The following is a 22510-nucleotide window of genomic DNA, read 5'->3' on the forward strand; positions in this document are numbered from 1 at the left end:
TACATTATAAAACAGTATGCAATAATAACGTATTGAGTGTAAATTATAATTTTAATTTTAATTATTAAATGGATGCCACCTTATTGGTACAATAAAGCCCTCCCTACACCTACCCTAACCCTACCCGATACTTTATTTTCAACTTTTTGATTATTTCCTTAATTTTTATTGAAAATAAATGCCTTTACGATGTGATACGAGATTTGAAAAGGGAGAAAACAAAAAAAGTTCGGCAAAAGGTGGGATCGAACCCGGGTCGATCGCGTCAAAAAGCCAGTGACACACACTTATCCATCTGCACCACTGGAGTTAATCTTTTACAGCCACTTTTAACTAAATGTAAATAGACACCCCGTATTTTTTATTCCAGAGTAATGGCAATTCATACAATACATTTAAACTGAGCTACTTTAATACCATCTCCGAACTTTCTACCAGGACTCTGCTGTTCTTCGGCTGGTTTTTCCTGTATACGTTGATTGACAAATTGTTGCTGTGCTTTCTGAATTGTTATTTTGTTTTTTAGACTTGCATTTGCGTTTGTAATTTGTTATTTTGTTTTCAGAATTGTGATTTGCTCTGCACTTCTCGGCCACCGTACTTTTGCTCACCAAGGCTATATTTATTTGATCAAAAATACAGCAATATTTTGTAATATTGTTACAATTTAAAATAACTTTATTTCATTATATAATTTCATAATGTCATGTATTCCTGTGACAACGCTACATTTTCAGCAGCCTTAAGTGTCCTTGAAATTCCTGAAATTATTCGGTGCTGATTTGGTGCTCAAGAAACATTTCTTAATATTATTATTGATGTTGAGAATGGTTGTGCTGATCATTATTTTATTATTTTTTTTTCTAGGATTCTTTGAATAGAAAGTTGAAAAGAACAGCATTTAGTGGATGCAGAAGACGTTTTTAACATTATAAACATTATCTTTACTGTCATTTTTGATCAATTTATTGCGTCCTTGCAGACCAATTTTTCAAAAATGTGTTTCCTATACTATGGTACAGCCACAGAACTTCTTGTAGGGGAAGATTCAGAACTCCATTTGGCATATTCCAAGATCGTGATTTGCGATTATTCATGTTATAATACATTTCACCACAGATAAACTGGAGAGTCCACATGCACTGTGAATCTGACTGGTTTTCTTGTTTCCAGAGTCAGCGGCACTTGCAGACTGACAGCTCAGTGGGCAGAAGAGCGAAGTCACCTCTCATACTTGATGAAGACAAATGATCTCTGCATAACACTCTTACCTCGTGGATCAAATATAAAGAAATGTGACACTGACAAATGGCTCTGACTGAAATGTGTCATTTGATTGAATGGTTCCATGTTCATTTTCTCATCTCACCCACTCGGAACTGCATTACCATTCATACAGTTGCTCATAAAGCAATTTGCATCCGCCTAATTTGTGCAAATGGAATGGGAATTGTTGGGGATGGAAGTCTAAAGAAATAACAGATGGAAAAATAGAATTCTGTGTCTTATCATCAACTTAATCAAGGCTGTGTCATATTAGTATTTCCATCTCATCTCTTGTAAATGTCAGAAGAGGAATTAGCCTATTTTGTGCTTCAAGGTTTTTCTGCACCACCCTATTGTATTTGCCACAATAAAATCCAGGGACTCTCTAAGAATTACAAAGTTATTCGATTTCTTCTTCCCCTTCATAATGTATAGTTGGCACCAATTTAACAAGTGCTAACTTGATAGGCTACATTTAGATAGCTCTCAGTGCAGCAATCCTCCCTCCGGCTACGATGGCGTGTGGACTGGTGAGGCAGTAAATGCTGTTTAAGCATCACTGAGCAAATATATCCAACCAAGTCATAGCTGTTTTGTTCAAGGAAATACAATCTGTGGCCCTCTGGCAAATAACAGAGTGAAAATCAAAATAACCAGAATTGGATTTGCGATGCCAGAAACGTCTCTGGGTAGACATATTTTGTTGTTTATTTTGTTGAAACTATCTGCAGGAGCAAGTATATGGAGATAACCTGAGCTATCCGAAGGCTTTCCTACCTGGCTCGGATGAGCTGGTTTGCATGCTTAACTTTAAAGGTACCTGATACATGCTTAAACACCAATGTACACACCTTTGAGGTCTTCCAAACATGAGAACTAGTGAAGACGTTGCTTATCCTACATGTATGGTGTTTTGATTGATTTAACATGGTTCAATGATTTCAAATAGTATGGATGTCTTATTTCTGAAGTTGTCCCTTACATCTCGAGTGAATGTTAGCGTGAATGCTTGTCTGTATTGTTTTGTGTGTGACTGACAGCAGCCATTCTTGCACTTGCTTGTATATAGCTGTGTTCCTTTAGTGGAACTGATGTCCACTGACAGATACATCGCTTTGTTGCTCGCAAAATGATTTATTACATGAAGCAAATCAGCCAGAGATTCCTGGAAATTATTTTGCCTTCCATTTATTTATTTTTAATCCCATGCGGTTTCAATCAACAGCTCAATATTCATCAAGCATGTTTGGTGCTGTGAGATTGCATATTTAAATGATGAAAAATGTAGACCTATAAAACAAGCACCTACCAGCTTTAACATAAAGATGTGCATTATATCACAGCAGAGATTGATAGGAACGGGCCTGAGACTAGTTATGTCACAAATGGCCTATCTCGGCCAGGCTATTTAGCCTGAGGCGGTTGGCGCATGGCGAGGACGTGTCTGCATATCCGGATTCTGCTGTGCTGTGTGGATTGTTGCTCCTCAGAATTCTTCACACCTGCCCATAGCGCATACTTGCATGCAGAGAAATGGCAGTCCTGAACACAGTTATGTTGGTATGTAGAAAACTATTTGACTGCTTTGCACGGGTTTTCTTTCACTTTTTTTCCATTTATTATTGAACTTTGCCTGAACTCTTCTTGTACTTGCTACAGACGTGAATGATGCTTCACAACATGCAGCCTGTTGAGAACGATGGGCTGCGCTCTTTTGAGTTGGGTTGGTAAGCAATCATCCACCCAGAAAACTTTAGCAAATGCATAGCAATGTCCTGGCAACACTCTAGCATTGTAACAAGCACGTTTTGCACAAGTAAACAAAATATACAGGGTAAGAATGGGTAAGATTATCCCTACTTTTTTTTTTTCTCTTGACAATACAGTAGATGGCACAAAATCTCATCTCAACACATTTAATGAACTGCTATGCCCTTCTTAATTTTTTTCATTTTATCTGAATATCAGTATTTGTGAAATGTTATCTGATTTTGTGTCTCTTGAAAATAGGGATCTAAGAAATGTATTATGAAATCTATGAAAACTATGGAAGTTTTTGTTTGTTTCTTTGTTAATTGGGGAGTTGTGAACAATGTTTTTTGTCTTCTTCTTTTTTCTTTTTTTTTTTTAATAAAGATAAAATTAGCCTCGGAACAGGTACTGAAGGCCCTGAGTGGTGAGTTGTTGTAGTGTTATTATTTTTAAATGTAATCCTAACTGTAATTATTATTCAGAGTTATTATTCAGTATTTCCATAAATTAGATGTACATTACATGTACATTAGATGTACAGCCATCTTCGCTAATCATTAATACCTGTAGTTCACTGAGTGAAATCATTTAATTCAATTTCAGTGTTGCTATTGTGACATTCTTTGTCTCTCATCGATTATTTGGTTGTTCAACTGATTTGTTAAAATACAATTTTATATAGAATAGTTGATTTTGTTAGTGACGTTTAATTTTTAAAAATTTGTAATTAAATGTGTATATAATATAAATATATAAGTGTGTGTGTGTATTGTGTAATAAATTCTATTTTATAAATAAATTCTATAAATTATATTCTCAAATTCTGTAATAAATGGCCATTTTGCATTCAAGATTGATTCATAAACCATGCTTTGCATTTGTATTTTAATTGTTGTTTTGCAAACAGCTGCAGTGGCATAATACGATAGGCAACAATGCTTTCTAAATTTGAATAGCTATGATTCATGTGCCTGCTGGTTGAGTTATAACCCTCTAGCAAATTAAGAGGTCTAATTAAAGCTAATAGCATTAGCATTCATACGCTACAAACATTACTTAATGAGCTACACCTATTCTTTCAAATTAATGGGTGGCACGTACTGAGGGTTGACACAATTTAGAGAGCGAAACGCACCGCACATCCAGTCCGATGAATATATCGCCCTAATGACTGACATCAACAAGCGCTCAGCGTTGATTAGGCCACACAAGTCTTAACGGAGTACGTGGCTGTGTGCCATTGTCCCCATTATGTCTCGCTATTACATAGTTTGAGTTCTCTGGTGAGTGTTCGTGTCTTGTGGCGTTTTCTCGGTTTGCTCGCACGCCCCCACGTACCGCGACAATCATCATTTGGCTTGTGCCTATCAAAGCCCACTGTCACAATGCTCTGACTTTTTGCCTCAGGTGCCTTCAAACATTCACCGCTTCGGTGTATTTCACCATGAGAAGGTTCTTATCGAAAAAACGGTGGGCTGGTGGCACCTGGTGCATGAATTCGGTTCACACTGCACCCAACCGAGCTTTTCAGCCTCATTGTATTCGCTTTCTTAACACCCTGCTAACGTTGTCTCATTAACATCAGGCGGGTCGCATGGCCGCCGAAGCGTTTGGATGTGTCTTTCAGAGGTGAATGCTATCTGCCCGCCGTTCCCGCTTTCTCTCGGCGTGTGCGTGGGGGGTTGGCGGCCTGCTGTCCGTATGAAAGACCGGGGCAGCCAGGTTTATAAATAAAACTGACAAGTGTGCACCTTGCCCAGCCATGACCGGAATGTTTAAAGCTTAGCAGCTCTAGAAAGAGATGGAGACTTAGGAAAGGCTGAAGTCTCAGAGGTGGGGTATTTCGAGGCTGCGTGTTTGAAAGAAAATGAGTGGCGTACAATGATTCTTCACCTAAAAAAAGGCCAACCGATTCAGTTCTAATCCACTCTATCTCTTCAGCATGTGACCGATTACCCCATCGCGGACAACTAACGGCAGTCTCCGAGATGTTCGATCTGAGAGCGGAGCGAAAAAAATGGCTCGCTTGCACCAATCAATATTTACCAGATTCTCACCTCAACCTTTGACTCTTTTCTGAAATGTGCGGGGGAGGGGGTGATCAACAGCTGAATTGATTCTGCCATACAGGTACGATCTATCCAGGAAGTCACAACTGAGAAGACAGAGGCTGCCGCCCCTTTTGACGTACACGCTCTTTCACGCACACAAACGGACAGGTACACGCCTACGAAATGACTCAGGGGAGATATAGCCTTGCCTCACGGAGGCGATAAATGTGGGCACATTAGGAATTGAATCTTTGTTTTGAACCTGAGCCCTGGCCTGGGCTGTTTTTGTTGTGACATCTGGAGGGCGATGGAGATAAGCTATCAATCAAAGTCGAGCTTCACTCCTTATAAAGACTACCTGAGACCAGAAAAAGACACAGCATTCCAGCAGACAATTTTACGGCGTTATGTTGGCTTAAAGGTGACCCTTAACATTTAGCAATAGCATTCACAGTGCTCTGTTGATGTGAGTTTAGACCACCAAACTGAGATAAGCTCTTGCTTTAGGCAAGGGTAAAAGAGCAAATACAAGCCTGCTAATTCACTTTAGTGAATAACATTGCTGAATTGCTTTAATAAGAGCAACCAAGTGAAAAGATTTATTTTCTACTTTCCATCCTCTGCAGATTTTTTTTCTCCCTGAATGATTCGTGCTTTGAAGTAATCCTTTTCCACTGCTAATACACCCATCTCAGAAACTCCTCTAACTATTATATGACTGTTGGTTTGCTTTTACCTTTTGCTATTACAAAAGGATTCCGAAGAATTAAAAGCTAATATTGTCTTATCATTATAAGCAGTCAGGTTCCATCACAAAATATTCAAACCTAGTTTGATTTGCTTCTGATGACTGGAATTCACCATGGCAGTCTCAAAAGGAGCAACACCATAGCAACCACCCCAGGTACCCTGGCAACCACCCAGGGTACCCTAGCAACCACTTTGAGTACTCTAGCAACCACCCTAGAAACCACCCAGAGTACCCTAGCAATTGCATAGCAACCACCCCGGATACCAAATCAACTAGCCTACATCTGTTTTTCTGATAGACTGTATTGCCTTCAACATTCAAGCTTTAATCTTTAAAACCGTTTTAAATTTCAAACTACTTCAAACTGAAAACCTTCAAACTTCAAGCTTTTAAAACGTTTTCAACCTTTCTGGCTAGGCTTTTTCAAGCCAACTTAAAGTTTGTCTACAAACTTTTAAATCTAGTTTTATCTTGAGTTTTTAATCACCAAATCTTGGAAGTAACCTTAACTGCATATGTGGATTTATTTTTTTTTAGGTGCCCTGTTATGTACCTGACAGGCTAACAGAATCCTTTGGACATTTTTTCCACTTCAGTCAATGGATCAATCTGATAGTTTGACCATATCATAGCAGAACTGTCTGGCTATTTGATCACTGATAGTAGGATGACTACAGATGTGTATTTAAATACTTACCTGCTCAGATGATACATATCACATCTTAGTAAAACAGCCATAGTAGCCAGTCCTTTTAGGACTTGTGCAAAGGAATATGCAAAGGGAATGATGTAAACCTAAAATTTCAGGCCAATTTGAACCAACAGCTATTTTTAAACCGATATTGTCAACATACCATTGCTTTGAGTAAGGCAAGCATGAATGTGAATATATATATACAGTGGTGGCCAAAATTATTAGAAGTTAATTGATAAAGAAAATCTATTTATGACATTATTTTTGACAGCATCCTCATTTTACAGCATTTTTACACAAGTGCCTACAACTTTTAACAGTACTGTAGCTTTGCAGGTAGGTTTCTTGAAACATCTTGGAGACGTTGCCACAGTTCTTCTGGATTTAGTCTGTCTCAGTTTGATCTGTTTCTTCATGTAATTCCAGACAGACTGGATGATGATCAGATCAGATCTCTGTGTGGAGCACTGGCTGTTGTCAGACTCCTTGTGCAAACAAAAATCTCACTGGGTTATTACAATTAATGGCCAAATGAATGTTTGGAAATGTAAACTGGTATTTCCTACCGACACACTACAGCAAAATATACAAATATCTAACTTAAAAATACTAGTGTTCTAATAATTTTGGCCACCACTGTATAATTTAATTAATAAAATGTTCTGTATTGTTAAAAAATATACAATAAATATATAATAAAATACATAAGAAATTAACTTTTTTCAACCCCACTATATCACTTGAAAACTTGTGACACTGTCACACAGGACACATGTTTTAACCTGCTCAATATACTTTTTATTATTTTATGTATATTTGAGTTTTAATAGGTTTTCATGTTGTCTTAGCCATTTTATTTTTCTTAACCATTTTAATGTGTGTATGTCTTTAAATGAGTTTGGGTCTGCCTGTCATGTGACTGATCACATGACAGGAAGTAGGAAATGGACAGCATAAAGGAGGCAGCATGTCAAACAAGCATGGTCGTTGCTCTCATTACGACCAAGTGGTGATCACCTGCAAACTGGAATAGTGGAGTTACCTTTGTGGACTTACCTTTCCAGCACTTTGGATTAACACTACAGCGGACTTTTGTATATACACCGGTGGACACTTTTGGGGACATTCACTTTGGGACTAGCAACACACTGGATTTCTTAAGGACTGTTTTAATGGTATGAAACTGAAAGACTCTTTACTTTTAACAGCCTAAGTTATTCTAGTTTTGTGTTGTTTTAAGTCTCTTGTGAATATTGTAAATACATATTTGATTTTCACTTTTAACATTGTTGTCTGTCTCGTCTTTTAAACACTCAAAGCTCTCACATAGTATAATCTGACCCCTTTTTAAAAAATGTAACATCTTCCAATAAAGCCGATCGTTACAAACTATATAAGATCAATTTATTATTTATAATTGTATATTCTATTTTATCTGTGTAAGCACTTAAGCAAACAAATCGTGATCTATAATGGCTATAAAATCCCAGCTGACTACAACCCTGACCACTAAGCATTCCATATGATATATGCAAACAAAAACAGCTGCATATTTACCCCCCATTCATAACATAGAACATAGTCATAGAACTACATCTCCCCTCTGTCTGAGGTTTGCAGTTCTCTGGAAGAGTAGTGTTTTTTTAGGCCAGCCTTCAGACTATGTTTAACTTATCACTGCATAAAAGTTACAGCACCTGTTCTAAAAGAGGAAGCAAACTTTAATTTCCTCAGCCCCAGAGGCCACCGATCCTTTATAAGATTTGCTAGGATCCTTGAAGAAAGCGCCGTTTCCATCTCTCACCCTCCAGGGGGCCTGCTCCATTCAACCTCGCTCCACACTCCTCCTCCCCATGTGTCAACTGATTATAACACACTGAGTGTCATAGGCAACACATTATTGTACTCGTAAAGACATGGGGACACGCTCCAATAAGTCCTCAGTTGGGAAACAGAGCCTCTTTTGCATATTAATGACCTGGGGTCAGTTTCTTAAGATTGCGTTCATGAGGAGGTGGAAGAAATGAGAAGGAAAAGAGAAATTGACCGAGCAGTGGAATTATGAAAAAAGGGAGCGTATGCAGGTGTGTCCAGCGTCCAAAATTAACTTTTTACCGCACCTGCCAATGGTGGATGAAATGAAAGCGTTTACCGGCCATAAGTATTTCTTGCTGACCATGAAATTGTATTTTGCATAGTTTTTTACTTAAAGCTATATTTTTTCAGTCCATAACAGTGGAATTATTTTGCCGTTTTTACATTATTTTTAACCGATAGTGCATTGTTTCACTCTGAAAATACTCATATGTTCACTCATAATACTCATTCATTGTTAAAGTGACAGAAAAGTCAAAAGTATCTATTTTAAATTGTAATAATATTACATTGTAATGTTATAATATTCTCAAAATTTGTTTTTAATGTTTTTTTTAAACTTGCTGAGAATAAGTGAATTATTTGAAAATCATTTTAAAAAATCTCTGACCCCAAATTAAAATAATAAATTATAATTTATTCATTCATTCAAAATATAATCATTATAATAATAAATTATTATTATTGTTATTACATTGCACTTAATTTGTAGCACCTTTTTGTAGAAGTAGATTTTGTGGCCTGTTTGTTATTTAAATTGGTGGTTAATAAGTGTTCATTTTTGATCCTGGGTGTGTCTAAATGGGGGTTTATGGGAAAAGAACAGGAGTGTTTTAAGGATGTAGTCTTGAATTCCAGGCATGAGATAATTTAGATGATTGACATGATACTGTAGCATGGTCATATACTCTTTCAATAAAAGGGTAATTGTATCTCTGGTTCCTTTTGTGTTGTAGCTTTGTCAATAACTCAGACATCAGCTCCCCTTCCAGAGAGGACAGACACCAACCACTTAAAACAGAAGTGGATAATAATACACACTATGTTCCCTATCAGCTCTTCTGATAACAAAAGACTCCATGAACTCCATGAACGCCTTGAGTAGCCCCACAGGAAATAGGCCCAGTCTTTGGTTCACAAGAGGAAGCTTGGGTAAAAGAGGGAAAATCTTAAAATACCAGTGGTAGTTCTCGCACAGTTGAACTCGACATAATAGCTAAATGTCAATGTGGAGTGCTAATGCTCACACAATTGAGCAGCTCTCCCGTGAGACCTGATTAAGAGACGGTGAGAAGGCAGATAGCTTACTCGTGTCTATAATAACGGGATAAGTCACATTTGAATGTCCTCATCACTAAGGGGAGAGCAGTGGCTGTACCCAACTTCTAGCAGTGGAGATGGAGTGATTCAGATATTTCAGGGTAAAAGGGACACAAAAAGCAATTTGTGAGGCATCACATAACTCTTTCTGAGTCAGACAACCTGAGTATGATAGTTTGAACCATATGCCAGTTTCACACTTTGCATATGAAGTGATCTTTGAGTTTGGTTCCTGCTTGCTTAAGCACTTTCCAAGAGCTTTACCTAGATAGACAGGAAGATGAATTGCTGTACTTTACTGATTTCATAGAGGAAATACAGTGCTGATGTAAAGTACACAAATACCTACTCATGGTTCAGTTACAACAGACAGTGCAATACTTTATTTACAGTGCAAAATGCGAATATAATGTACATAAAAATGAACTTGCTAAACGTGAATAAAAATTGAGTAAAAACTTGCTGGTTAAACGTTGTTAGGATCTAAAGGATTACATGGTTTAATGTGATTAGGATGCATGCTAATTTGACCTTCATAGAAGACAATGTGTTGAGATATTGCATTCAATTTTAGATGGAAATACAAATATACTGTACATTTATGTAAAATGCTTGATTAAGATGGATATGTTTTGCATATAGAAAAAAAAACTTGGCAGCCTAATGTTTTTCTTCTGAACACCATTGACGCATATTTGATAATTGTTGCATAAATCCACCAAAATATACATATAATTAACAAAATTCACTGAAAATACTGCAAAATATTGTTTTATTGGCTGGAAAATGTCATCCATCAGTGGAGTTATGTGAAGGCTTGCACCGGCAGTGAAGAGTATACATAATTGTAATAATATTACATTGTAATGTTATAATATTCTCAATTTGTTTTTAATGTTTTTTTTTAACTTGCTGAGAATAAGTGAATTATTTGAAAATCATTTTAAAAAATCTCTGACCCCAAATTAAAATAATAAATTATAATTTATTCATTCATTCAAAATATAATCATTATAATAATAAATTATTATTATTGTTATTACATTGCACTTAATTTGTAGCACCTTTTTGTAGAAGTAGATTTTGTGGCCTGTTTGTTATTTAAATTGGTGGTTAATAAGTGTTCATTTTTGATCCTGGGTGTGTCTAAATGGGGGTTTATGGGAAAAGAACAGGAGTGTTTTAAGGATGTAGTCTTGAATTCCAGGCATGAGATAATTTAGATGATTGACATGATACTGTAGCATGGTCATATACTCTTTCAATAAAAGGGTAATTGTATCTCTGGTTCCTTTTGTGTTGTAGCTTTGTCAATAACTCAGACATCAGCTCCCCTTCCAGAGAGGACAGACACCAACCACTTAAAACAGAAGTGGATAATAATACACACTATGTTCCCTATCAGCTCTTCTGATAACAAAAGACTCCATGAACTCCATGAACGCCTTGAGTAGCCCCACAGGAAATAGGCCCAGTCTTTGGTTCACAAGAGGAAGCTTGGGTAAAAGAGGGAAAATCTTAAAATACCAGTGGTAGTTCTCGCACAGTTGAACTCGACATAATAGCTAAATGTCAATGTGGAGTGCTAATGCTCACACAATTGAGCAGCTCTCCCGTGAGACCTGATTAAGAGACGGTGAGAAGGCAGATAGCTTACTCGTGTCTATAATAAAGGGATAAGTCACATTTGAATGTCCTCATTATCTTTTACTAAGGGGAGAGGAGTGGCTGTACCCAACTTCTAGTCGTGAAGATGGAGTGATTCGGATATTTCAGGGTAAAAGGCACACAGAAAGCAATTTGTGAGGCATCACATAACTGTTTCTGAGTCAGACAACCTGAGTGTGATAGTTCGAACCACATGCCAGTTTCACACTTTGCATATGAAGTGATCTTTGAGTTCGGTTCCTGCTTGCTTAAGCACTTTCCAAGAGCTTTACCTAGATAGACAGGAAGATGTATTGCTGTACTTTATTGATTGCATTGAGGAAATGCAATGCAGACGTAAAGTACACAAATACTCACAGTTCAGTTACAACAGACAGTGCAAGACTTTATTTACACTGTAAAATCTGAACATAATGTTCATAAAAATGAACACTTGTGACTAAAAACTTGCTGGTTAAACTTTTTTAGGACCTGAAGGGTTACATGGTTTAATGTGATTATAGGATGAATGCTAATTTGACCTTCATATAGGAGAATACAGTATATTGAGATATTGCATAACATTTTGGATGGAAATACAAATTGTAAAAGGTTTAAGATGGATATATGATTTGCATATAGAAAAAATAATAATTTTACCAGATTCCTAGATGTATTAAGTCAGGTGACTTTTTCTCAACAGATATATATATATATATATATGCTAAGATTATATATAAATATAATATCTGCATTATTCTGACTTTTTTTTTTTTTTAGCAATTCAGATCCAAGATATTATTATTCAAATATTTTTCTTGGGAACCTGATGTTTTTCTTCTGAACATCATTGATGCATATTTGATATTTGTTGCATAAAGCCACCAAAACATAAATATGATTAGCAAAATTCACTAAAAATAATGCAAAATATAGTTTTATTGGCTGGTAAATGTCATCCACCAGTGGAGTATTGTGGAGGCTTGCACTGGCAGTGAAGAGAATATATAATACCTGAAAGGAAGTAGAATGATAAGATCCCAGTTGTGCTTGTTAGAACACTGCAGTGGATGGAGCCAGTGGCTTAAAGTGATGATTCACAGAATTGTTAATGATCAACATCATATTATGTGTGTGTGTGTGTGTGTGTGTGTTTGCACACTTTTTTTTTATCCGAAATTGTAAGTCTGATCTTTTAGATAAGAGCAGAGGTGTCATGCCCATTCAAAGTGAGGGGGCACGTGCCACCTCAGATTTTTGAGCCAAGTGGATTTTGAATGCAGCTTCTAAAAAAAAATTAAAAATAGCCATTAATATTTTCTATAGTTAATACAATCACACCGGTGTGATTAGAGCATTCAGTGCGTCATATCATCAGCTGCTAAATTCAAATCTGCCTTGGCTGGCTGGCGCTGAGCCAGAGACAGACTCGTTTTTACAGCTCTGCATTATAACCAATCACACACGATGCCGTTGAGCTTATGAATGCAATGACCAATCAGAGGTGTTCAGATGAGTCATCGCTAAAATGCAGGTGTTTTCTTCACTCGCTGGCTGACTGAATACCTCTTTCTGGCGAATTCTCTCCTCAGAAACAACAAAGTGCAAATGTGTGTACTGATCTGTAAGATATTAATTGCATAGTGTAAACAGCTTCAGTGATTTTAATGGGAGTTTTTGAGAGTGCTCGAACTAGACTGTCATCTATATAGGTGTAAATGTTCTTTGCTCTCTTTCTGTACAGTGAAAGTATTATGATTAATAGCCTAACTTGCAATGTTTTTTATTCAAATTAACTTTCAATGTTAAATTCGCATTAAATATAAACTCAGTCGTATTAAAAATATGTTATGGCATGACACCCATATCTGTTAATTAAGTAAACATTTTTATGCATAGTTAATAGATTACATTATTAGGTTACTTTGACCATCGCCCACTATAGATCAACATAATCTATAAAGGTGAGAATCAAGCAATGTCATGATAATTCAGTTAATGCGTTTGGGAATGTTTCGAATAAAAAGGAAAAAAATAAATCAAACATAAGTGCTGTTGTGGCTACTGTGTGTCCTAATTCCCCCTCTATATGTGTATATAGTGGCAAAAAGTTATATGTATTCCTCTTTTGGTCTAAATCATTTATAGACCTGTCATGTGTCATGTGATATTGTAATAACATTTATCACACATTGTTAAAGAGACAAAATTATAAAAATAGAAAGGAAGCAAAGAGATGTGGGACATCTTATCAGTTGAAGTGTTCTTTCTGTTATGTGTTGCAAAGGAATCTGATCGTGTGTCCTTTCCTCTGATCTGCAACAGGAAATTTCTCTGTTTGTCCTAAAATGCTAGTCCTTCATGCTCAGGCTGAGCATATGAGCAGATGTAATTTCCACAAAGATCTGTGATCACCAAATAACTCTGACTCCACAGAATGGCTGAAATACCATCCTTGCTATTTGTCTTTTTGACACAAAGTGACCCACACTGTAGAAAATAATTTTTAGACCAAGTAAATAATCTTGAAAAATGACCAAAGATTTACATGATTATTGTTTAGTTTATTATTTTGAAGTTTGAGCAGTGTACAATATTCAGAAACAACTTTTGCTGTTTTGCCATTTACAATACTGTATTTTTTTTACTGAAAATTCTTACAATTATAGCATCAAGTCATGGCAACTTCAGTTCATAATAATCCAAAAATATAAATATAATTATACAATAAAAGTTTAGTTCATCATGAGGTAATTACGTAAATTAATTAAAAGGCCATGCAAATTGATGCCTGTAATTAATGAAAATTTTTACCAACACATTTTATTTATTTCCAGTGTATTCTCTCTCTCTCTCTCTCTGTCTCTCTCTCTCTCTCTCTCTCTCTCTCTCTCTCTCTCTTTCTTCTTCTAGAAATTACTTTTAAAAAAAATTTAGAAATTACTTTCAGGGTTTTAGAAATCACAGTTTGCGACTTTGGTTGAAAATACCATTTGCAAAATAGACACGGGATTCATGATGATGGCATTGGATACACTGCACTGTACTGTGGAGCAGTTTGAACTTCCGTTGCGATGCTCAGGTGGAAATGTGACACCAACTGTTAGTAGTGGCTTGGGTCTTATCTGTTGGGACAGCTGAGCTTGACACAAAGTGCTCATCACGCTCCATTACCCAGCAGCGACATGCTGCTCCATAAAGACAATTCAATGTACCTATCCAAGAGCCACACAGGAATGGGCTGCATACACATCTATACTTTGGCTGATCCTTCTCTGATCTTTTTGTTTCAGTGAAAGTGCTGGTCCAATCTCGTGTGAAATCAGTGTACCGAACATCAGATGTGAACGCAATTCAACTACACTGACGTTTCCAAACAGAATCTATCTATCTATCTATCTATCTATCTATCTATCTATCTATCTATCTATCTATCTATTTTTTATTTCTTTCATTTTATGATTATTTTGTTCTATCTATCATTCTATCATTCTCTTCTATACTTTTTTCATTCAATTTATTGTTCCATCCATCCATCCATCATTCTGTTGTTCCATCAATCCATCCATCACTTCATCATTCTATTGTTCCATCCATCCATCCATATAATGTTCTGCCATTCCATCCATCCATATATTGTGGTTTGGTTTTACTTTGGTTCCATCCATATATTGTTCTGTCGTTCTGTCCATCCATATGTTGTTCCATCCATCCATCAATTCATCATTCTATTGTTCCATCCATCCATATAGTGTTCTCATGTTCCATCCATCCATCCATCAATTCATCATTCTATTGTTCCATCCATTGTTCTATTGTTCCGTCCATTCATCCTTATAGTGTTGTGTTGTTCCATCAATCCATCCATATAGTGTTCTGTCATTCCATCCATATATTTTTCTGTCGTTCCATCCATCTATCCATTCATCGTTCTGATGTTCCATCCATCCATATAGTGTTCTGATGTTCCATCCATCCATATAATGTTCTGTCATTCAATCCATCCATCCATTGCGTTCCTTCCATCCATCCATATAATGTCATTTATAGCGTTCTGTTGTTCCATCCATCCATTCATCCATTGTTCTGTCGTTCCATCCATCCATGTATTGTTCTGTCATTCCATCCATCTATTGTTCTGTCATTCCATCCATATATTGTTCTGTTGTTCCATCCATCCATCCATATATTTTTCTGTTGTTCCATCCATCCACATATTGTTGTCATTCCATCCATCCATATATTGGTCTGTTGTTTCATCCATCCATCCATATATTGTTCTGTCGTTCCATCCATCCATTCTTTCTTGTTTAGTCTTGCTGTTTGGCAACCATGTTGATAAAAAAAATCTAGAGTAAAAGTTTCTCATAATGCTCAGGCAACCCATCTGATCTCGCTATGCTAATAAAACATTAAAGTGAACTTAATTGTAAACTCCGTCGACCAGCATATGCTATTCACCCAGCTCAGGTAGCAGCTGCCACAACCTGCCATCTGCTCTTTAATTGGTGAACTTGTCACTGATGTTATTTTTCAGTTTTCCTTACTTTAAGAACAGATGGATCTTTAAATCAAGTCCCTGCAGTCCACCGTAAAAGAAAAAAAAGTGATACGAATGCACACATCATGGTTGGCATGATCTCACTGGGACTATTAGGCTCTTTCTAGATGTTGTGCCATGTTTGTCTTTTTGCTGCAGTGTGATTGCAGGCGCGAAGGAGAAAATATTTAAGTTAAATACAACTATGGTAGGTGTATTTGTTTTCTGCCACTGGAGTTTTCCATGTAATTAATTTCAAAGCATGTTCCCGTGAGTCCAGCAGGTAAATCCAGCATTTGTTTTGGTGAACAAACACCAAATCAATACTCACCAAAGCCACCAACCCTTACTACAGAAGAGCGATGTCACTGATGGGTGGGAGCAGCCAAAAGAGGAGAGGTTGAACTCTTCTCTCTTTTTTTTTCTGCAGCCCACCACCTTATATGTTAAATGACTTGTATATCTGGTTTGTAGAGATAGGCTCTTATCTGTTATTGAGAATGCTGGCAGCAGGTGGACTGATCTGAGTGTGTGGTGTCCAGTGCAGTGGCTCATCTAGAGGCCAAAGCTTCTCTGCATCGCTAACACTCCCCTAAGCTCTATCCACTTACCCTTTGAAAGCTCCAGCGGAGCACACCATCCTACCCGCAGTCCCAGCAGACTTCGTTATCCCGCAGAACAGACGATGTGTTTGCTTCTGCGAGAAGAGCTGTTTTTATGTGAAATGACAGCGCAGGGAACTTACTGGGCTTGTAAGTGTTGTTTTTCACAATTATTAGGAATAAATGTTACATGCATTCATACACTATAAGAACAATTGGCTCAGAAAGTTTGCACCAAAATATTAAAATGATGATGTTATCGGTCTAAGTGCTGATGTTATGTTTTGTATATTAAAACACTAAGCCATAGCACACATTAGCGATATTTAATATGGTAAAGTTAAATAATAACCAATAAATGGTTGCCTTAATAGGATAAACATTCTTCCACCTAATAATAGATTGCAAAAAAAATACTTTTAAATAAAAAAAAAATGAGAGTTTGACATGTTTTACAAGAAAATACAATTTTAGTCTGTCTACTTTAAACTTTCATGTTTAATCCAGTTACATGGCATTTCTTTGTAATTATTTGTGAAATTTTTAGCAATTTATTCATGTGAAAATGGTTTCTACACAATTCTTTTCAGCATAGTACATTCACTTAACAATTCAATATTTATACTTAAAGAAAAATAATTCTGATTAATTGCAACAATAAAGCATATAATACAATTCTTTGCAGTGCAGTTTGTTCACTTAACTTAACAACTATACTTAATGATTACTAATTTTTAATAATTGCAACAGTAAGACATATTAACAGACAACTTACAATTTATGAATTCCAAGTATTTCCAAGGCAAATATTTGTGATTTTTGATGAACACACTTTTGAATACTACTGTTTTTTGTTTTAAATAATTTGATTTAATTGTTGTTGTTGTTATTATTATTTAATTGTTTTCCTTTTTTAATTGAGTGGGTAAAAACACAATGTATATACATTTTGTTGTTGTTGTTGTTATTATTATTATTATTTGAGAAGTGAAACCGTAAACTCCATCAAAGCAGTGCTCACTAGTTTGCTCACTAGTTTTATTCATTTTTTATTTATTTATTTATTTTTTAAATATCAGAATTTATATAGATCCTAGATTCTGTATATATAGATCTAGGTTTTGTACAGCACTACTGGGAAAGTCAGAATTCAATACCTGTTTGTAGCTATCAAGGACATCAAGAGCATCAGTGCATGTTTTTAAAGTTCTCTGGCAGTGCTCACTATTTTCTCTGAAGGGGAAAAGCTGCTTGAAGCTGCGGAGGGTGAGCACAACTGAATATCAATCAATAAAAGATCTTACTTGGATAAATAACTCTCAAGTGCACATGAAGTACAGTTCCAGATTGTGATGGAACTGACCAATATAATCTGAGGTTAATGGAGAGTAATTCCATTATCCTTAACAGTGTCATGCTTTGGATTTGTATGTGCTTTAAAAGGCTCACAAGATGTAACTGATCTCTGCAGCTATTGAAGTACACACTGTCATTCTCATTATAACACACACATTATGTAAATCTAAAGCTGTTTATATTCTAAACAACTTTGTGGGCACACAATTTTCATTTGTAAATAACCATATGAATGTAGAGTTTATATGCAGCATTATGTTTTTCCTTACACAGTATGCATTGTATTTAAATGATCTGTTTTAAACAAATTTCCTCCAGATTAATCAGAATACAGAGAAAGAATACAATTCTCTCTAAAGGGCAAGGGCAACCACTTCATCATTATAAAGGAGGAGGTGGTTTTGTTTGTCCTTGAAGCTCATCTAAAGTCAGATGACTTGTGTTCTGGAGTGAGTCCTGTCTCTGTCTCTGATAGAGAGAGTGGAGGCACAGAATATTAGTCTGGCAGAAACCCTCGCTAAACTCCCACACATTTAAAAAAAAAAAAAAAAAAAAATTGATGAAGATGAAGAAATATCACAGAACTAATCATGCTTAAGCTCAGCGTAAGACCAAGCGTAGCATTAGAGAGCTTAAAGGAGTTGTTCACCCACAAACGAAAATTCTGCTTTTAAAATTCCCCAGAGTAAGGGAGCATTTTCAGGAGTAACAAAGTAGTATTTGAACTATTGAAGCAGTGCCCCCCACTCCCCTCTCTCTCAATTCAATTCAATTACCGGTCAAAAGTTTGGGATCAGAATGATTTTTTATGTTTTTTACAGGAGTTTCTTATGCTCATCAAGCCTGCATTTATTTGATCAAAAATACAGGAAAAAATTTTATATTGTTAAATTTTATTATGATGTAAAATAAAGTTTTTCTATTTTAATATACATTAAAATCTCATTTATTCCTGTGATTCAAAGCTGACATTTCAGCATTATTATTCCAGTCTTCAGTGTCACATGATCCTTCAGAAATCATTCTAATATGCTGATTTATTATCAGTGCTGGGAACTGTTGTGCTGCTTAATATTTTTTTGGAACCTGTGATACTTTTTTTCAGGATTCTTTGATGAATAAAAAGTTAAAAAGAAGAGCATTTATTTAAAATAGAAATCTTTTCTAACAATACAAACAGTATTCAACTACAGTTCAAAAGTTTGGGGTCAGTAAATTTTTATTCTTTCTTTTTTTGGAAAGAAATTAAAACTTTTATTCAGCAAGGATATGTTAAATTGTTAAGAAGTGATAGCAAAGATTTATATTGTTAGAAAAGGTTTATATTTTGCTGTTCTTTTTAACTTTTTTTTCATCAAAGAATCCTGAAAAAAAGTATCGCAGTTTCCAAAGAACACAACTGTTGCCAACATTGATAATTCTAATAATAAATCAGCATAAATCAGCATATCAGAATGATTTCTTAAAGCTGCAGTCCGTAACTTTTTTTGGTTATAATTTATCCGAAATCAATATTTGAGCAAGTACATAACCAGCCAGTGTTCAAAACTGTCGCCTTACTTTAGCCTGTTTCACAACGGTTAGCTTATAATAATGTTTTCTAATTTGAGTGGTACGGGTAGGTTTTCGCGGGAAATTCGAGCAGTTGGTCAGAACAAACGTGGCAGACTTGTTACTTTCTTGTTCAGATGACAATATACGGTGAAAATTCTTATTTGGGTCATATATTCCAAGACGTAGGCTAGAATCTGTGATTGCGAAGTACAGTAAATATCCACACCGGTACGGTGACTGACTGCCACACATACTCCTCAAAACATTAGAATGTAAAATGTGTGAAATGTAAATGCATTTTTACATTCCTGATGTGATTTTCATCATTTGCACACTTCGCTCCACTAACTAACAATTTCATATCCTTTCAAACGGATGTGCGCTAATCTTTTCAAACACGTAAGTGCTTGTGAGAAATGAGAACAAGCTTCTTATTGTCAGACTTCTTTTAAAGCTGACGCAAACTGCTAATTGGCGATCAGCCTAGTGTGACTTGAATTTACAGCTGCATTTAACTATTACTTCAAGGTTACTTTGGTTTCATGTGGTGCTGGTCTATCCTCTGTATTCTCAAAGATTTGACTTTAGTGCAACTTTTAAAGCTGATATCTTACTATTGTGCAAGAGGTTTTACAAAGGAATCAGATTTCAAATTTGATCTATTTCTGATGTTGACGTATAGGACTTGTTTTCTTCTCTCCCTGGAATTAGGTTACACAGTAAGATGGTGTTGTTCTCCGGCCATGACTGAATATCAGCTTCAGTTAAGATCTAATAATGAACAGTGTTTGAATTGTGCATGATACATCTCTTATCATCTTGTCACAGAATTTCTGGTGTCCACTCCAGTCACTTCAAAATAAAATTGAAGCTGAAATGTTTCTGAAGTGTTCTCTGGGGTGGCTTTATTTGATATTTATTTGAAGTCATAGAACTGAATGGGTTATTATGATAATATCCGATACACTCTAAAAAGCGATTTTTCTACTCAGGGAAACATACACTTTAAAAATATTTTTTTATTGGAATACATTTTACAAGATACTATTTCAATACTGCTACTCTGAAATTGTATGTTTCATTCAATGTTACTTGCCATTTCTTTGTAATTCTTTGAATTGTTTGTAAAAAATTGTTTCTATACCGTTTTTTTTCCGTGTATAAAGGCCATGCACGTAATTTTATGTTATTCATTTTATTGTTATATAATATGTCAATCAAATATTTAATAAAATATTTTCCCATTACAGTTTATTTAGTTGGGAATAATAACATATACTAGAATGAAATCTATACAGTGTGGCATCAGCTGAGGCAGTCAAGATGAATGCTAATTTTTGTTGTTAGTGTATAGTATATTATATTATACTGTATATACATGTACATTATTGTGGCAATCAAATGATTTATTTATACTAAGACCACAATGCATAATGGGAATGTTGATTCTGCATTAATGTACATCATTCTATTATTGTATTACCCTCAGACACACTGTAAAAAGTGATTTTTCAAAGTTGTTTTACAAGAAAATACTACATTTGCTTAAAAATGTTGTATCCGAATCTTTGAAAATGATTTTTGATGCGCAATTGTGATTAATGCCTCATAAGATGGAAGCAAGTTTCCACTCTATAGACAGTAGCTTTCAGAAAAATGGCTTTCAAAGTTTCAAATGCCTCTGACACAATGTTGATATCATTTGATTTAAGACACACATCATAATCCGCTTGTGTTCACAACAAAAGCTGAAACCCCTTGTAAAGGATATGAGAGGCTTTCTCGATCTGACTTCCTGTCTCAAGGCCTTGTGTCCTTGATAGCCATATTACAAGTATGGAAAAAACTCCCTAAAACTACTCTGACTTATCTATCATTCTCAGATTTCAGCCTCCGCTGGACACAATTTCTTGCGCCCATCATGCGAATGGTACAGAAATCAATACATTTGAGAAGTGGTTAGAGCTCCTTTATCTTGGGCAGCTGATGATTTGGAGGTATGAATAATTCATTCCTAGAAAGCTACGGATGCAGCCAGGGAGTAGATAGGACGAGGGAAGAGGAGGGGAAATAGTGCTTTACCTTATCACTCTTAATCTTAGAGGTTGCAGTAATGCAGTTCTGAACATTTAGCACTTAATGGTGTGTCAGTGGAGCAACATGATCTCGGACCATTAAGGCCATCTTGAACTGGCTCACAAGACGATGTCACTCATTCTTTCCCCAGGAAGGGTCATGTGAAAATGGGAGCGGGGTGGTTAGGAGAAGACTGATGTCAGTGGCTTGGACGTTCAAGGCAAAACATCTCTTGATGGGTAAGTTATTTGTGTGCGTGTGTGTGCGTTTGTAATTAGTTTGAGCCTTTGGATAATGCTGACCCTGGGCGAGAACATCGTAGCTGTATAAACAGAAACAGAAGCATACTTTAAACTTAGCATATTACACTGTAAAACATGATTTTTTTATGTTTTACAAGAAAATGCTATTTTAGTCTTTCTACTTTCATGTTTCATTAAATGTGTTACTTGCTGTTTCTCTGAAATATTATTGTGAAGTTTACTAGCAATTTCTGAGTATTTTTTTCCCCCAGTACATCTCTTGATGGGTAAGTTATTTGTGTGCGTGTGTGCACTTTAGCGTTTGCAATTAGTTTGAGCCTTGGGATAATGGTGACCCTGGGCGAGAACAATGTTGCTTCATCGCAGCAGCAGAAATAGAAATAGAAGCATATTTTAAAGTTGTCGTATTACACTGTAAAACTTTTTTTTTTTTAATTGTAAATAAAACAAACAGTAGGGAATTATGTTTTCAAGGAAATATATATATATATACTATCTGTGTGTGTGTGTATATATATATATATATATATGCTACAGTCACACACTGTGTTGTATGTGTTGTTCTTGCATTATTTAGTATACAATTTTATCCAAATGAGATAATTCTCTTCAGAATAATAAAGTAAAACATAAACGATGTACATTAATGTGGCAATCAATTGAGACAGCCATTTATTCTTGCTAAGACCACAACAATAATAATTGCATAATTCAACTGCCTCAAATGATGTCGCATTAATGTACATTATTCGATATATTTGTA

This window comes from Sinocyclocheilus anshuiensis, unplaced genomic scaffold (assembly GCF_001515605.1).
Source record: "Sinocyclocheilus anshuiensis isolate Anshui unplaced genomic scaffold, SAMN03320099.WGS_v1.1 scaffold615, whole genome shotgun sequence".
In the NCBI taxonomy this organism is placed as follows: Eukaryota; Metazoa; Chordata; class Actinopteri; order Cypriniformes; family Cyprinidae; genus Sinocyclocheilus; species Sinocyclocheilus anshuiensis.